Source organism: Labeo rohita, chromosome 9, assembly GCF_022985175.1.
Source record: "Labeo rohita strain BAU-BD-2019 chromosome 9, IGBB_LRoh.1.0, whole genome shotgun sequence".
NCBI lineage: Eukaryota > Metazoa > Chordata > Actinopteri > Cypriniformes > Cyprinidae > Labeo > Labeo rohita.
This window is the reverse complement of record NC_066877.1, coordinates 37,361,342-37,377,799: the sequence shown is the minus strand read 5'-3', so window position 1 is coordinate 37,377,799 and position 16,458 is coordinate 37,361,342. Positions and strand designations below refer to the sequence as shown.

The 16,458-nt window shown below is 33.3% G+C and overlaps 1 protein-coding gene and 1 long non-coding RNA gene across 2 annotated transcripts in view; one reads left to right on the top strand and one right to left on the bottom strand.

Annotated features, from left to right (window-relative positions):
• The window catches only part of LOC127170955 (E3 ubiquitin-protein ligase SH3RF3), a 127,812-nt gene that overhangs the window by 55,640 nt on the left and 55,714 nt on the right, over positions 1–16,458 (top strand). The gene's annotated exons all lie outside the window — the stretch shown is intronic.
• Positions 1,261–2,752, bottom strand: LOC127170957 (uncharacterized). The gene is made up of 2 exons (XR_007828438.1): positions 2,062–2,752; positions 1,261–1,908 (listed from the first exon to the last, which is right to left on the bottom strand). It is a non-coding gene; the product is annotated as an uncharacterized LOC127170957 (long non-coding RNA).

Sequence of the window (16,458 nt, the reverse complement as noted above, 5' to 3'; positions counted from 1 at the left end):
GTTAAAGAGATGGGTCTTTAATCTAGATTTAAACTGACAGAGTGTGTCTGCGTCCCGAACATTGTAGGGTAGATTGTTCCAGAGTTTGGGCGCTAGATAAGAAAAAGATCTGCCGCCCGCGGTTGATTTTGATATTCTCGGTATTATCAAATTGCCAGAGTTTTGAGAACGCAGCAGACGTGAGGGACTATAATGCGATAAGAGCTCGCTCAGGTACTGGGGAGCTAAACCATTCAGGGCTTTATAAGTAATTAGCAAGATTTTAAAATCTATACGATGTTTAATAGGGAGCCAGTGCAGTGTAGACAGAACCGGGCTAATATGATCATACTTTTTGGTTCTAGTAAGAACTCTAGCTGCTGCATTTTGGACCAGCTGGAGTTTGTTTATTAAGCGAGCAGAACAACCACCCAATAAAGCATTACAGTAATCTAACCGCGAGGTCATAAATGCATGAGTTAATGTTTCAGCATTTGACATTGATAGCATAGGTCGTAGTTTAGATATATTTTTGAGATGGACAACTTAGATATTTGATTTGAATCAACTTAAAATTTTAAGGCAGCTGGGTTACTTACCCATCTGTTAAGTTCAGCAAACACAAATATCTAAGTTGTTACTTAGTACAACTTAACATTTCAAGTTGACTAAACTTATTTTAGTTGAGTGAACTTAAAATTTTAAGGCAGCAGGGTAACAAATTATTTTAAGCTGACTCAACAAATTGTGTTTTATTTTTTACAGTGCAGAAAGTGAATATCAATAATTATCAAAAAATGCCTATAACTCCTGAACAGAATGAGATATCTCTGCCGAAGTCAGAACACTTATGTGGGAGCTCAATCTGAGGTCGCATGACAAAAATTGTGGAGCTTGGCCACTAAGAGGAAAAAAACATAAAAAATGGCTATAACTGTGCAGCCATTTGTCCTATCAACATGAAAATCGCTGTGCACGGTCTTAGTCCAAAGTGCCACAAGTGTCTATGAGGACATTTGTGTATCTCTAAAAACATGGCCGCCATTGGCTGATGAAGTTTGAGCACCTGCTAGACAAGGTTAATGGAGGCCGATTGGAACAAAACTTGGTGGGCCTGTTTGACTTATAGGCCCAAAGGTCTGTGAGAAATTTGAAAGAAATCAGCCACTGGGGGGGGCAGTATCGCATTTTTCAAAGGCGTAAGCGAATGTGCATTGCACGTTTTTTCGCACATACGCTCAATATTCATATCATATGACAGAACTCCTCATTTTTGACAACTTTGCCTCTAGAACCACTGCTGTCAGTCAAATCGTTTGTCGATCAAGTCCTAGGTTTTCTGCTCAATCTGGAAAAACCACCACAGTGCAGTTCTCTCAGACTCTCTAGGTCAATAATTATCAAAAAAATGTTGAAATTTACCCTTTGGGAAGCTCTAATGAGATTGATTAGAAAAGGAGCCTGTCCAAAATTCACCCCAAATCCTCTAAAGCCTAACGGTGTGTTTCCACTACAGCGTCAAATCTGCGCTCAGTGCCGCTGGCAACACTACAACGCCACTGCTTTGGGGCGTGTGAAATGAAGGGCAGAGCACGCCTCTGAAAACAATGTTTACATCCTTCTTTTAACGGCGGTTCGCAAACTAAACACTTTATTTGCTATCTAGGGCACCATGGCATATAATGCAAGCATGCAAAGTGCATTTACTTTTGCATGACTTTTTTAATCATATGTGATTTCTGCTCAATAATCCACCATCTGGCTTTTTTCACTCGTGATTTGCATGAAGTTGAGGAATGCCAAACCTTTTTGACGCTCTCAGCTGCTCTCAACGCTTTCTCCGTGCCGCTTTCAATCCCATAATGCACATAATGCATAGGAATGAATGGAAAACGCTCGCTCCGCTCCCTACATGCCAGTGGAAACGCACTGTAAAGGAAAACTCAAAACTTCACTAAACCTGCTGAGCCAATGCAACAGGTGATTCTAAACAAGCATGCAAAGTTTTAAGAAGATCAGACCACAGGTGGCGCTATAACAGTCATAAACATTACAAAGCATAATATTTCTATGGTAAATTACCAGTATGTGGGGGGAAAAAAAGGCTTGCTACATGCCTAACTGCCTTAAAGCGCTTGAACCTCGGTAATCTAGTTGCAGTTATATTTATTATTATTAGAATTAATTAGTGGCCAAACTCTTCATATAGAGATGATAAAGGAGCCGAGAGCGAGGTGTGAACGGATCCGGTCCTGTGCGTGTGTGTTTTTCCCGTCTGGTCAGTGTGATCTAACGCTCCCTGGGCTGCTGTTTGTTCTCGTCTCATTACAGTCGCGTCTCTGGTGGTTTGACGCTCTCATGCTGCAGCGGCGCGTCCGGTGCCCGCGGCGCGTCTGATAATTGCGCTCTGCTGCCGCGGCGCTGGGGCTCGTGTCTGTCATCGTCGATGATGTTTTAGTGCTGTTTTCTGCGGTGCAGCGGCAGTAAATATCGCGCTGGCGCTCCTCGGGCGCGAATCACACGCGTCCCCAGCGTCAGCGCGCGCGTCTGAGCTCACAGAAGAAGAATGCGCGTTTAATGAAGTGCAGCGCCGCGGCTGATGGAGGACGACGTGCCGCGCGCGTCCGCGGGGAGACATAAATCCACCGAACAGCGCCGAGATCTGCTCAGCATTAACGACACAAGCGTTTACTGATGAGCTGCGTTCAAACACAAACGAGCGCGATGACGCTCTGAACATCTGATCCTTTTCTCCGCTTTGTGTCCGTCGCTGTTTTCGCTGTGCGGTAATAAAGCTCGTGTTGTTGCGGTTCTCACAGCTGATTTGCACCATGTTATTTAATCTGTTTTTTCTATTTTTGATTATTTTCATATTTTATCATATTTTTTTATATTTAGATTTTTTTTTTTATATTTTATGTATTTTTATTTTAGATATTTTATTTTATTTTTAACATTGCACTTTTGTATTTTATGTTATTTATTTTATTTTCATTTATTTGCATTTTTTAAATTACAAATGTATTATATAATTTTATTTTATATTAGATTTAAATTTGATTTTATATTTGGATATTTGATTGTTTTATTGTTTTTATATGTTGGATTACATTTATTGTTTTCCATCTTTCACATTTATATTTTTATAACGTTTTAATATTTTTTTTTTTTTTTTTTATATATTTACATGTGTTTTTATTTTTTAGTTATTGTATATTATGTGTGTGTGTGTGTGTATGTGTACTTATTTTTGCTACATTGTGGGGACCAAATGTCCCCACAAGGATCGTAAAACCTGAAATTTTTGACATTGTGGGGACTGGTCTGCGGTCCCCACAATGTTAAAAAATTATTAGAAATAGTAAATGATGTTTTTCTGAAAGTGTAACAATACAGACATGTTTTCTGTGAGGGCTAGGTTTAGGGTTAGGGTTGGGTTAGGGGATAGACAATATCGTTTGGTCAGTATAAGATCTATAGAAGTCTATGGAAAGTCCCCACAGTTCACAAAAACAAACATGAGTGTGTGTGTGTGTGTGTGTGTGTGTGAGAGAGAGAGAGAGAGAGAAAGAGGTTGTGTGTTTTGTGGTCTTTCATATATTTGATGATGTCCAGGACAGATAAAGTGTGAATTCTGAGACGCTGAACGAAGGCTGTATTTCTTGAGTTCGTCTCGTCCGGGTGTCGTTCTGATAGCCAGCAGAGCGTTCCAGAGCGCTGATGTTTTCCAGCTGTAAACTGCAGTGTGTTTAACATGAGGACGAGATGTTGAGCGGATGCAGTTGCAGTATGCAGTATTGTTTAATTATTTATTTATTTTTTACATTTTTTTATTATTATTTTATATTATTTATTTAAATTATTTAATATATTTGATGTTGTGTTTTTATTTTGTATTTATTTTGTAATTTAAACATTTTTTAAAAAAAAAATTATATTAATTTTTTTTTTTTTACATTTATATCATTTTATTTTTTTAAAATGATCAGATATAAAATGTATAGATATTTTTTATTCATGATTTATTTTTTGATATTTATTATTTTTTTACATTTTAGATTTCTCATTATTGTAAATGTTTTACATTTTATATAATTTTATATCCTGCTTTTTCTAATAAATTTACATTTGATATTTTATTTATTTTTTAGACTACACTTTTTATGTTAATATAATTTCCGTATTTTATTTTTTATATTAGATTTTTATTTAACGCTCTGACTACGTCCTAACGCGCTTTCACATCATCTGTGCGTTAAACTCTTTAGAGCAAAGCATCAGTTACAGCATTATTTCTGTACGCCTTGTTCTCTTTAAAATAGGTTTATGTAGAATGTCATTTAGTTGTTTACTCATCTGAAAACACCTGTGTGTGTGTGTTTGCACAGTCTAATGCACCTGTGATGTGTTTCTCCTGTGGTTTGAGGAGGATAGCAGTGATTATGTGCTGTGATTGAGTCATTGTCAGTGTTTTATTATGCAGCGCTCGTGTTTTCATCACTGCTCGTGTGTGTGTGTGTGTGTGTGTGTGTGTGTGTGATGATGAGCGTCTGCTGCTCACGTGTTCTTCAGCTCCAGACCTTTGTGACGGATGTGGTGATGAAATACTCAAACACTCTAAATACAGTTAGAGTGCTGTAAATGTGCAGATGCTTTATTTCATGTTATTATTTATTCATTTACAACACTGTAACTGATGGACTGATCATAGCTTCACATTTGTTTTTGCAGGATTTTACCTTCAGAACGAGTTGCTTTGATGAGGATGAGATGCATACATATTTCTACAAAATGCATAATGCTTAGTAAAGGAACGAAACTTTGCAGATGCTTAAAATACACATCATTTATTTATTTATTCATTTAAATTTTTTCTATTATTTTTTAAGCGATATAACCATTTTTTAAAAATGTTAGACATTCTGTATTCTCTACTTTTTGCTAAATTATCTATTAAGTTATATTACTGTCAGAAAGCTTTATGAAAAGCATATTGGTCAAAGACGTAAAAGAGTTTTAAGCATACTTATATACATATAATACTGCTTTAAGTTGTTGTTTTTCCAAAAAAAAAAAAAAAAAAAAAAAAAAAAATTAAGAAGTTTTCTGTTTAATTTAATAGCATTTTTGTTTTTGTTTTTCTGAGCAAAAAAATAAATATCATAGATTTTTCCCTAATTTACAGAAGACACAAACTAAAATGTCATTCAGTGTAACAATCATGTCAGGCATATTTACAACAAAAATCAATTTATGACATATGAGAAGACGAATTACTTTCACCCCAAATACTAATTAGTTGTAATTCTACATTTTTAAATTTGCCACTAACGTTGGTTTTGCCCATTTGTCAGTAAGAATTTTTTACTCATTTAAAACACAATAAAATGTAATATGCTCCGTATTCTTCTATATATTTTAATATGAACAAGTCAGAATAAACATGTTGTTTGAATTTTTACATAAATATTGTGTTACACTGAATGACAATGTAACATTTTGACATTTTATTCTCACAAAAATTGGTTTGAAACCTTAAAAGTAGACCCTTTACTTACGTTTAATGTGCTTTCTATGGACATAAAATCACTTTTGTAAATTTCTTAATGTCGTTCACCCATATTTAGTCTTGGCTCTGAATTTTGTTGATGAATATTAACACTGCAGCATGAAAAACGAATCACGTTTTCTTCTGAAATTTAAAGGTCATGCAAAATGAATAAATTTCTTTGACACGTTTTCTGAGTAATATTTATTTTTGTTTTGTTATAAATAAATATGAGGTTTGATCAATTTAGACTGTTTTTGACCAGTCATGAGTTATAAATTCAAATAAAATGTTGGTTTTTCAACTATTGGTATTAACATATTAAGTTGTGAGTGTTTTATGAAATAATGATTCTTTGGCTCCAAACGGACGCAGAATGTGAAAATAGTCAGATTCTGTTTGCTTTATTCTGTATGAGTTTATGGACGCGGAAGGACGTTGATGTGGGATAAACGCTGAGCTCGGTTCAGTGTGAGTGAAGGGTTATTTATTTATTTATTTAGCACTGTTTCCAAACCCGTGGCGTATCGATCGGATCTACAGTAGATTGGTCTGATTTCCGGGGAGATTTCTGTGGCTTTAATGTTGTATGACTTTCACCTCAAGGAAAAATCTCATGTCAGTCGGTTCTTTTTAAAGAATGAGTCAGAAATGAATATTTATATAAAGCATTATGATGTTCACTGGAAATAAGAGTAAATAAGTGTGTCTGCTGCAAACATTTATATTCATGCATTTAGTAGATGCTTTTATGGAAAGTAATGTACAATAGATGAGCAAAATCAATTCATCACTGATTACTAGTAATGTTGTGCAGGACTTGTCAATATAATGTTGCTGCAGTATATTATATTAGTTATGAGTATTTAAAAGAGCTGCTGTGTCCATTTGACATTAAAGGAGAAGTCCACTTCCAAGTCCACCGCCTACATGTGACGTTTCGACGTGATTCAATAGTACGTAGCGTCGTGGACGCACATCCCAGAGCCTGTGCTACATCAGCTTTTGTGCTTAAAAAGTATACACATTTTTATTTTCCGGAAAAAATGACTGATGGTTTCGCTAGATAAGACCCTTCTTCCTCGGCTGGGATCGTTTAGAGCCTTTGAAGCTCCATTTAAACTAAATTTTGGAAGTTCAAAATCGGGGCACCAATGAAGTCCATGATATAGAGAAAAATCCTGAAATGTTTTCCTCAAAAAACATAATTTTTTTTACAACTGAAGACAGAAAGACATGAACATCTTGGATGACAAGGGGGTGACTACATTATTTGTGAATTGTTGTTCTGAAAAGTGGACTTCTTCTTTTAACTGGTGCAAATTCATCAAATATTGATCTGAACCGACTGCAGAAATTCAGTGTTAAACATGAAAAGCTAATGAACGCCTTTAAACAACATGACAGTAAAAAAACAAAACAAAAACATGATGCTTTACTCTTGATTTTGCAATAGTTTTTTTTGTATTTTAATTACAGTTATATATATTTTTACTGTATTTATGTGACATTTTTTTAAATATTGTTTATTAATGTACATTTATTTATATGTTTAATTTTGTTTAATTTTTGTTTTGATTTGTTGTATATTTTGTCTTATTATATTTCTTTTTTATATTTTAAATAACAGTTATATAATTTTATTTTTTATATTTTTTGGTATTGTACTTTTTATTGTTATATTTTTGACTTATTATGTTTATTACTTGTTATTAGATTTATTACATTTATATCAGTTTATTTCATTAGAATTTTCATATATGTATATATACACACACACACACATATATATATATATATATATATAAATATATATAAAATATAAATATAAAAATTAAAATAAAATAAATTAGATTATTGATTTTTCTTTTATACCTAGTCATTCAGATATTAAGTAAAGATCATGTTCCATGAAGATATTTGTAAATTTCCTACTGTAAATATATAAAAAGATTTATTAGATTTTATTAGATTTTTCATATGTTTATTTTTTATATATATATATATATATATATATATATATATATAGTATAAAATGTAAAATATATTATTTATAACAATCTAAAATATATATTTATTATTTTTATTATTGTATAATTATATATATATATTCTTAATTATCACGGGTATATTTGTAGCAATAGCCAAAAATATATTGTATTGGTCAAAATCTATTTTTCTTTTATGCCAAAAGTAATTTGGATATTAAGTAAAGATCATGTTCCATGAAGATATTTTGTAAATTTCCTACTGTAAATATATCAAAAATTTATTTTTGATTAGTAATTTGCCTTGCTTAGAACTTCATTTGGACAACTTTAAAGGTGATTTTCTCAATATTTTGATTTTGTGGTCCAGGGTCACATATTAGTTTTATATTTAATTTTTTTTTAATCATCTTTGCATCGTACTCTATATAGTAAAACATCAAAGCATTAACTATATCAATATTTCCATATTTCGTATCATCCTTTATATTTTTACTCATTTATATAGTTGAATGTGATGTGAAGGCTGATGTGAGTGATGCTCCAGTGAGCGTCCGTCTCTCCTTCACTTCCTGTGGCCTTTAGTCACTGTTGCCACGGCAGCAGCAGCATCACATGATGTCATGCGGTGCAGTAATGACTCGATCTACAGGTGACACACACACACACACACACACACACACACATATTGATCATCGTATTGATAATCTCAGGCTGCTGTATTATTAATGCTGTGTGTGTGTGTGTGTGTGTGTGTGTGATGTAAGCATCTCTCAGTCTTTATAAAAGCAGATCATCTGTGTGTTATTTTAGGGCCAAAGAGAGACATCAGTGTCACATTAGAGCTGATAGAGACTCACGTTAATGAGCAGAATTAGCATAATTATTATCATCATCAGACATTAGAACAGTGCAGATGAAGAACTGACACACAAACATAAACACACACACACACACACACTCAGTGAGAGCTCTGATGTGTTGTGTGTGTGTGTAATTACAGCTCTTATCTGATGCTCAGATCACACTCAGGTGTTTTTCTATCATTTCATTTCACGTTTAATCTTCACTGCTGCGTTACTGCTGTAAATGGAGAAATAAAGACGTCTGTGGACACTGAAGAGTCACACACATATTGTTCTTAGTTTAATACAACACAGAATACTGTACATACACAAACTTACTATACAAACAGAAGACGTTACGCGATGTGTGTCAGCATGTGAGCATCATTTACAAATGAACTGATTTTTAAATTCCACTTCAGTTCCTGAAAGTGCAAACAGGATAAAGAATTGCAATTATTTTTCATATATATATATTTTTTAAATATTATAAATTAATATATCACTTTATTTGTATATTTTTATATATTATTTTTTAAATATTTTTTGATATATTATTTTTATATTAAATGTAAAGAAGTGGAATTAATAAATTTGACAGGAGATAGATTTTTGCCACATACATAAATTTGTATTTGAGTCAAAGACGAACAAGGGTTTAAGCATAAAATCCATAAGTGTAATACTGTTTTAAATTGTTGTTTTTCAAAAAAAAAAAAATTAAAATCAAAAAGTTTTCTGTTTAATTTAATTGCATTTATGGTTTTGTTTTTCTGAGCAAAAATAAATATCATACATTTTCCCCTAATTTACAGAAGACACACACTAAGTGTAATAATCTTGTTGGGCACATTTACAACAAAAAACAATTTCTGACATATAAAACACAAATTACTTTCACCCTAAATAGTAATTAGTTGTAATTTTACATTTTTAAATTTTGCCCATGGTTTTGCCCATTTGTCAGTAAGAATTTTTTACTCATTTAAAACACAATAAAATTTAATATGCTCCATATTCTTTTAAATATTTTAATATGAACAAGTCAGAATAAACATGATGTTTGAATTTTTACATAAATATTGTGTTACACTGAATGACAATGTAACATTATTTCAACCAAATTTGGACATTTTATTCTCCCAAATCTTATTTGAAACATTAAAAGTAGACACTTTACTTACATTTAATGTGCTTTCTATGGACATAAAATCACTTTTGCTGTGGACATCTTAATGTCATTGACTCGTTTACTTTTATTTTTTATATATATAATTTATAAAAGTTATAAAAGTATTAAATTATTAATACATTTATTAAATTATAATTTTTATAATTTTATATATATGTATAACTCTTCTTCTTGTCATTTTCAGTTCAAATTCCAGTTCCTCTTCCTGTGTGTTTTGTCCAGTTCAGTTGACATTCACACTCATGATTTAAATGAATCTGATTGTCAGTCATTGCAGGTTTATTGACAATCACTCACAGATTACAGCTTCATTTTCGTCCTGTTTGCAGATCCGGGTGATTTATTGCAATGCACTTGTTAATACGGCATGTGTGAGGAGAGTTATAGAGGCTTTGTGTGTGTTGGTATAGTGTTTTGGATCACTGAACACATAAGAGTGTGTGTTCAGAGCGTCACATGAGCTTCAGTACGAGTGTGTGTGTGTGTGTGTGTGTGTGTGGGTTGTTCTTAGGCACGAGTCCAACAGAGAGACATAGAGCTGCAGCGAACAACTCCAACGCTCAATTCATGCATCTCTGAAGGATTCTCTTCATCTGAACACACACACACACACACACACTCTTAAACACACACACTCTCAGTCGCCCACATCAGACACTCATCCAAACACACGGATGTGTTGTGAGAGCTGCAGCAGTGTAGCGTGTGCTGTATGTGTGTATGTATGTGTCAGAACACTGACATGCTCAAATAAACACACTTGTGCATCCCAACACACACACACACACACACGCACTCGCACGACTTCAACACGCGTGTGTCTGTAGCGCTGCAGGAACAGTGTGGAAACTGGCAGGTCGACTCTAAATACTGTGGGTTTCTAGTACAATCATTTCTGTTTCTACTTGCACAGGCAGTGGCACACATCACTGACTTTATCTCAGAATTCAGACTTTTTATACTCATAAATTCAACTTTTTAAGTCATCATTTTGACTTTTTATCTCATAATTTTGACTTTTTTTTACTCATAATTGACTTTTAAAGTCATAATTTTAACTTTTTACCTTGGAATTTTGACTTTTTAATCATAAATTCAACTTTATATCTTATAATTTCAACTTTAAGTCATAATTTTGACTTTTTATCTTGTCATAATTTTGACTTATCTCATAATTTTGACTTTTCTTGTCATTATTTAGACTTTTTGTCTCATAATTTCAACTTTTAAGTCATTTTTTTTCTTATAATTTCGGCTTTTTATCTTATAATTTCAACTATTTAAGTCGCAATTTTGACTTTATCTCATCATAATTTTGACTTTTTAAGTCATAATTTAAACTTTTTATCTTGTAATTTTGACTTTTTATCACAAATTCAACATTTTATCTCATAATTTTAACTTAAATCGTAATTTTGACATTCATCTCGTCAAGATTTCGAATTTAATTCGAGTGTAACTGGTAATTGAAAAGAAAACAAGTAGGCGGGGCTTGGTTCTGTGCATCAATTGTTGATTGGATGCTGGGGTTGTGGGTGTGGCTCAGATAAGTGTATGCAAATGAGCATAGTACAAGAGGAGTACATAATTGGAAGATGCAGTTATAACATTGTAATTAGACACTAAAAAAACCACATCTGCACTGATGAATATGTTTACCATAAGATCTATAACATGCATTTAGAAAATACAAAATTATATTCACTACCAATCATATTAAGTTTCTGAAAGAAGTATTTTTTTGAAAGAAGTATTTAATCAAACGTACAGTAAAAATTATGAAATATTATTACAATGTAAAATAGCTGTTTTATATGTGAATATCTGTTAAAATGTAATTTATTTCTATGATCAAAGCTGCATTTTCAGCATCATTACTCCAGTCTTCAGTGTCACATGATCCTTCAGAAATCATTCTAACATTCTGATTTGCTGCTCAACAAACATTTATGATTATTATCAATGTTGAAAACAGTTAAAATTGTATAACATTTTATTTTTCAGAAATTAACAGATGAATAGAAAGTTCAAAAGAACAGCATTTATTTGAAATAGAAATCATTTGTAACATTATAATTGTCTTTACTGGCACTTCTCATCAATTTAATGCATCCTTGATGAATAACAGTATTAATTTCTTTAAAAAATATGTTAATATTAAGCAGCAAAAACTTTTGAGCAGTTGTGTTTCCTATATTGTTTTGAAGAAAATATTGTTAAATTATTCTCTGTAATTAATCATTATTACTTCTTTTTCTATGACTTCTTGCTATGAAAATAGCCTTAGCTGCTTATATGCCATTAAATATTGAAAAATAAACATTTTTGGATGCACTTTATGGTTTGATTTGACAACACTGTAATTTTTTGACTTTTAAAAAGTATTCTGTTCAGTTTTATCCAAAGCATCTTACATTGCGTTGATGCATTTCCTTGAAAATGAACCCGTCAGTCGAGTGCATACAGTATAACAGTACATCACAAGTTTCTCTGACATGTAATAGTGCATTAAAGCTCATCCTCAGTGATCTGCGCTTTAAGTCACAGTAAATCACGCTCACGAAGCCGCGTCGTGTTAAAACGCTCTCAGTGCTGCTGCGGAGCTCAAATAAGCCTGTAAATTGATTGTGTTGAATGGAATAAGCTGTCTTTATGTCTTTGGGAAGCTCGTGTGCGGTTAATCCCGTCTGGATGCGGCGTTCCGGGCCGCTTGAGGAAAGAGAAGCCCTCGGAGAGTCAGATTTCATTAGAAACTCACTGAACGTGGCCTCGCGTCGCAGCCGAGAGTCGCTTGATGTTCATTCAGAGCTTTAATTCACATGTAATTGTGTCTTTGTTTTCAGCGGTGACTCTGGCTGCTGCTTATTAAGCTAATATTATTCATAATGAAATAAAACAGCTAATCCATGCATTCAAACCCAGTTTTCGGTCACAATATTCAATTAGTTTCATAAATGACTGTACTAGTGAAGATAAAACATGTTTTGTATGAATTTCGTCTCAAGCCAGTGTGCTTTTGGTCTGTTCTTGAGTCATTTGAAACAGATGATCGATTTCTGCTTGAAGTAAACTTTCATTTTCTCCTCATTAGTAATGGGTTTAACTACTAACTAGAGGACTAACCATCACTAGAACAGAATATGATGAACTTCATCATTGTGTTTGCACAGTTTCTTCAGCGTCATAATCACGTCTAATCACTTGTTTGCACAACTTCCCGCCTGACTGAACATGAATCATATTTCATCTAAATATCACACTGATTAGCACGCAGCTTCATATTCCTCCATATCAAGAGCTCATAATTAATACAAGGGGCTCAGTGTGAATTCATTAAACTTGAGTAGTTTAAAAGATGGTAATTGTTTTTTGCAGGTGCATTCAGTCAATCGAACATGAAGACATGAACAATGACATTTTGGTCGTATTAGTGTTCAAGGAAGAGCTGTTAAAAAAATAGATAAAAATATAGCTGCAAGCAGCCATTAAGGCATTTCAGCACATTTGAAAAAAGACATTTAGCAAGCTTGTACCCACTTAAGTCAATGATTTCAAAAAGCATTTTTGCCAAATCCAGGTAATTTACCATAGAAATATTATGTTTTTTAATGGTTATGACTGTTACAGCACCAGTTGTGGTCCGATCTCTCGATCTCTTAAAGCTTTGCATGCTTGTTTAGAATCACCTGTCGCATGTGCTCAGCGGGTTTTGTGAAGTTTTGAGTTTTCTTTTAGGCTTTATAGGATTTTGGGGGCAATTTGGACAGGCCCCTTTTGTAAATGACCCCGTTATAACTTCCCAAAGGGTAAATTTCAACTTTTTAAGAGAATTATTGACCTAGAGAGTCTAGAGAATTGTACTGCAGTGGTTTTTCCAGACTGAGCGAAAAACCTTACTTTGCAAAAGTAGTTATTTTACATCTTCTCAATTATTTAACAAACTATTGGATTGACAGTAGTGGTTCTAGAGGCAAAGTTGACCGTTATGAGGAATTCTATCATATGATATGAATATTGTGTGTATGTGCAAAAAACCCCAAAACAATGTACAATTGTTTACATCCTTGAAAAATGCGATATCGCCCCCTTCAGTGGCGGATTTCTTTCAAATTTCTCTCAGACCTTTGGCGCTGTCAGTCGAACAGGCCCACCAAGTTCCATTCCAATCAGCCTCTGTTAACCTTGTCTAATAGGTGCTCAAAATTCATCTGCCAATGGCAGCCTTGTTTTTTGAGATACACAAATGTTCCCACAGAAACTTGTGGCACTTTGGAGCAAGACCGTGCACAGTGATTTTCATGTTGAAAGGACAAATGGTTGCCTAGTTATAGCCATTTTTGATGTTTTCTCTCTCTTATAGCGCCACCAAGTGGCCAATCTCCATGATTTTTGTCCTGCAACCTCAGATTGAGCTCTTATATAAATGTGCCAAGTTTGGCAAAAATATCTCATTCTGTTTAGGAGTTATAGGCATTTTTTTTTTTTTAATAGTCATTTTAAATTTTTTAATTTCATAGTTTTGCAAAAAATCAAAAACATCTGAGGTGTGCATTTCGTCCAGCGTGAGCCAAGAATTCCAACGACATAAGACTTGAGTCTGCGACTGATGGTTTAGGAATTATGAGTGATTTCGGACTTTTGTTTGCTGTAGCGCCCCCATAAGGCCGATTGAGATGAGACTTGGTGATGTTGTAGGCGGTGTGAGTACTGCCATCACGCCAAGTTTCAAGTCTCTACGGTCATCGGATGCTAAGTTCACTTTTACATGTTGTTTGTCAGTGTATGTACAAATCTACCCTATAATGATAAAAATCCATGCAGTGGTTTTTAATTAATCTGTAAAAACAATATCCTCTTTTTCAAATCGAGCCGTTCTCAGAGGCCTGTCGTTGTGCGTGACATGACAGAGGCCACTCCCACCATAGTTGATTGACATGAGCGTTTTACCTCAGATCAGCTGTAACAGTCCAGTAACTTTCCATGTTTTGATGCTAGCAGGGATGTATAGACAAGAATATCTCTGATTGAGTGATTGAGGTGTTGTGTTGCTGGATGTAATAATGAACATAGTGGTCGTTTACTCCCGACATCTGAGCCGCTGAAGATGCAGTTTTTGTTTGTGAAGGGAATGCGCCTCCCGATCTACATATATCCGTCTATATTCACGCGAATCTGTCGTGATCCAGCGTTTTTTTATGAATCTTTGTGATCGCCTTTCCTAATAATGTGCTAGTTAGCAAGTTTAGCAGCTAAACGCGGCTAAAGTAAACAGGCTCGTCACTCCACAGAGAGAAGAGAGGGGCGGGGCGAACAGAGCTCATTTGCATTTAAAGCAGCCTCGACCAGAGTGAGATGATTTTTGCAGAGCTGATTTTGACAAGGTAAAAAGGGTGTTGTTTTACACAACCATTGAGAATTTTTAACTGAAGTATATTATAGACTTTTCATTAAGACCCTAAAGAATCACATCAACTTGTGGAAAATGGGCATCCGATGACCCTTTTAAGGTTTGGTCTGCACAATCAGTTTTACATGGAGATCTCTAATCCATGACCATTTTAACAATTACAATAGGGTTTCAGTGCTACGTGCTTGAACCCCTAAAGATTTAGATATTATTAAAATACAAAATTATTTATTCAAATATTAAATATTATTTAGTATATTTATTATATATAATTACATAAATATTTATTTAAAAATATATATAAATTCTATTTATTAGAGGTTTCAGTGTGACTCTTTCTGCAGGTGCAGAGATTCACCAGTAGGTGGTGACAAGTGATTGACTGTAGAGTGAATCATTGAATCATTCATTCAAATGATTCATTCGAACCCAGTGATTTGTTCAGAAACAAATCAAGTAAGTGTTTTAATGAGAAAGTCATTGAATCGTTCATTCGACAGATTCATTCAAAAGCTCTGATGTTCTGTAGGGGCTTTGATTGAGAAGTTTTGTTGATGGAGAAAAACCGACAAAGTAACTGGAAATATTTTTGCTAAAATGTTTATTTAACTGTTACATGAAAACCCAGTACACACGCCTGATGAACAAATGTTTCAACATTCGTAATTGCAATAAATGTGTTTATGTTTGTAACACGAGTGTTCATACATAATTAATGTAACAGCATCATTAACTCAATACTTACAGTTCATGTTTGACTCGTGTGTGTTTACAGTTTACATTATTCATTAAACATGTTTGCATTAAAGCAATAAGCTACTCAAGCCGGTTTTTACAGTGATTTTACCAGGGTAAGCGCTGTTTTTGAACAAGTGCAGGGTCTCAAACTCTGTTAACCATGGTAAAATCACTGTAAATGTGTGCTATAAACAGGACTGGTGTTGATCTCCTTAGATGTTTCCCAGCATTGCGTCAGATCTCTGCTGTGTTTCAGAGACTCTTTCAGGGGTTTAGTGTTTGTTTTTGAGTGATTAATCATTTAAAACCATTTTGAAGGCGATAGTACAGATGATGCTAGAGAGATTCTGTGAGGTTTGACTAATGAATCATCATCACTGGATTTTCATCTATATTTTTATAGAATTTTTTTGTTTAATATGTAACTGTTAAACCTAATTTTGCTGTATGTTGTTTTTATTTAGTTTTTCTTTTTTGTTTAGATTTTGAATTTTTAAATGATTTATGATTATTTTTTTTTATATTTATATATTTATTAATATTTAATTTTATTTTTATATTTTAAAGTTTTTTTTCATTGTGCATGTGTAATTTTTTGTTTTTTTTAATTTCTAAAAAATATTTTTTTATTTATATATTTTTGCATTTTTGTATTATTGAAATTTGTTTTATATTTAACTGTTAAACTTAGTTTTGTTGTATGTTGTTTTTGTCATTTTTATTAATTAGTTTTTTTGTTTATATTTTGAATTTAATTTTAG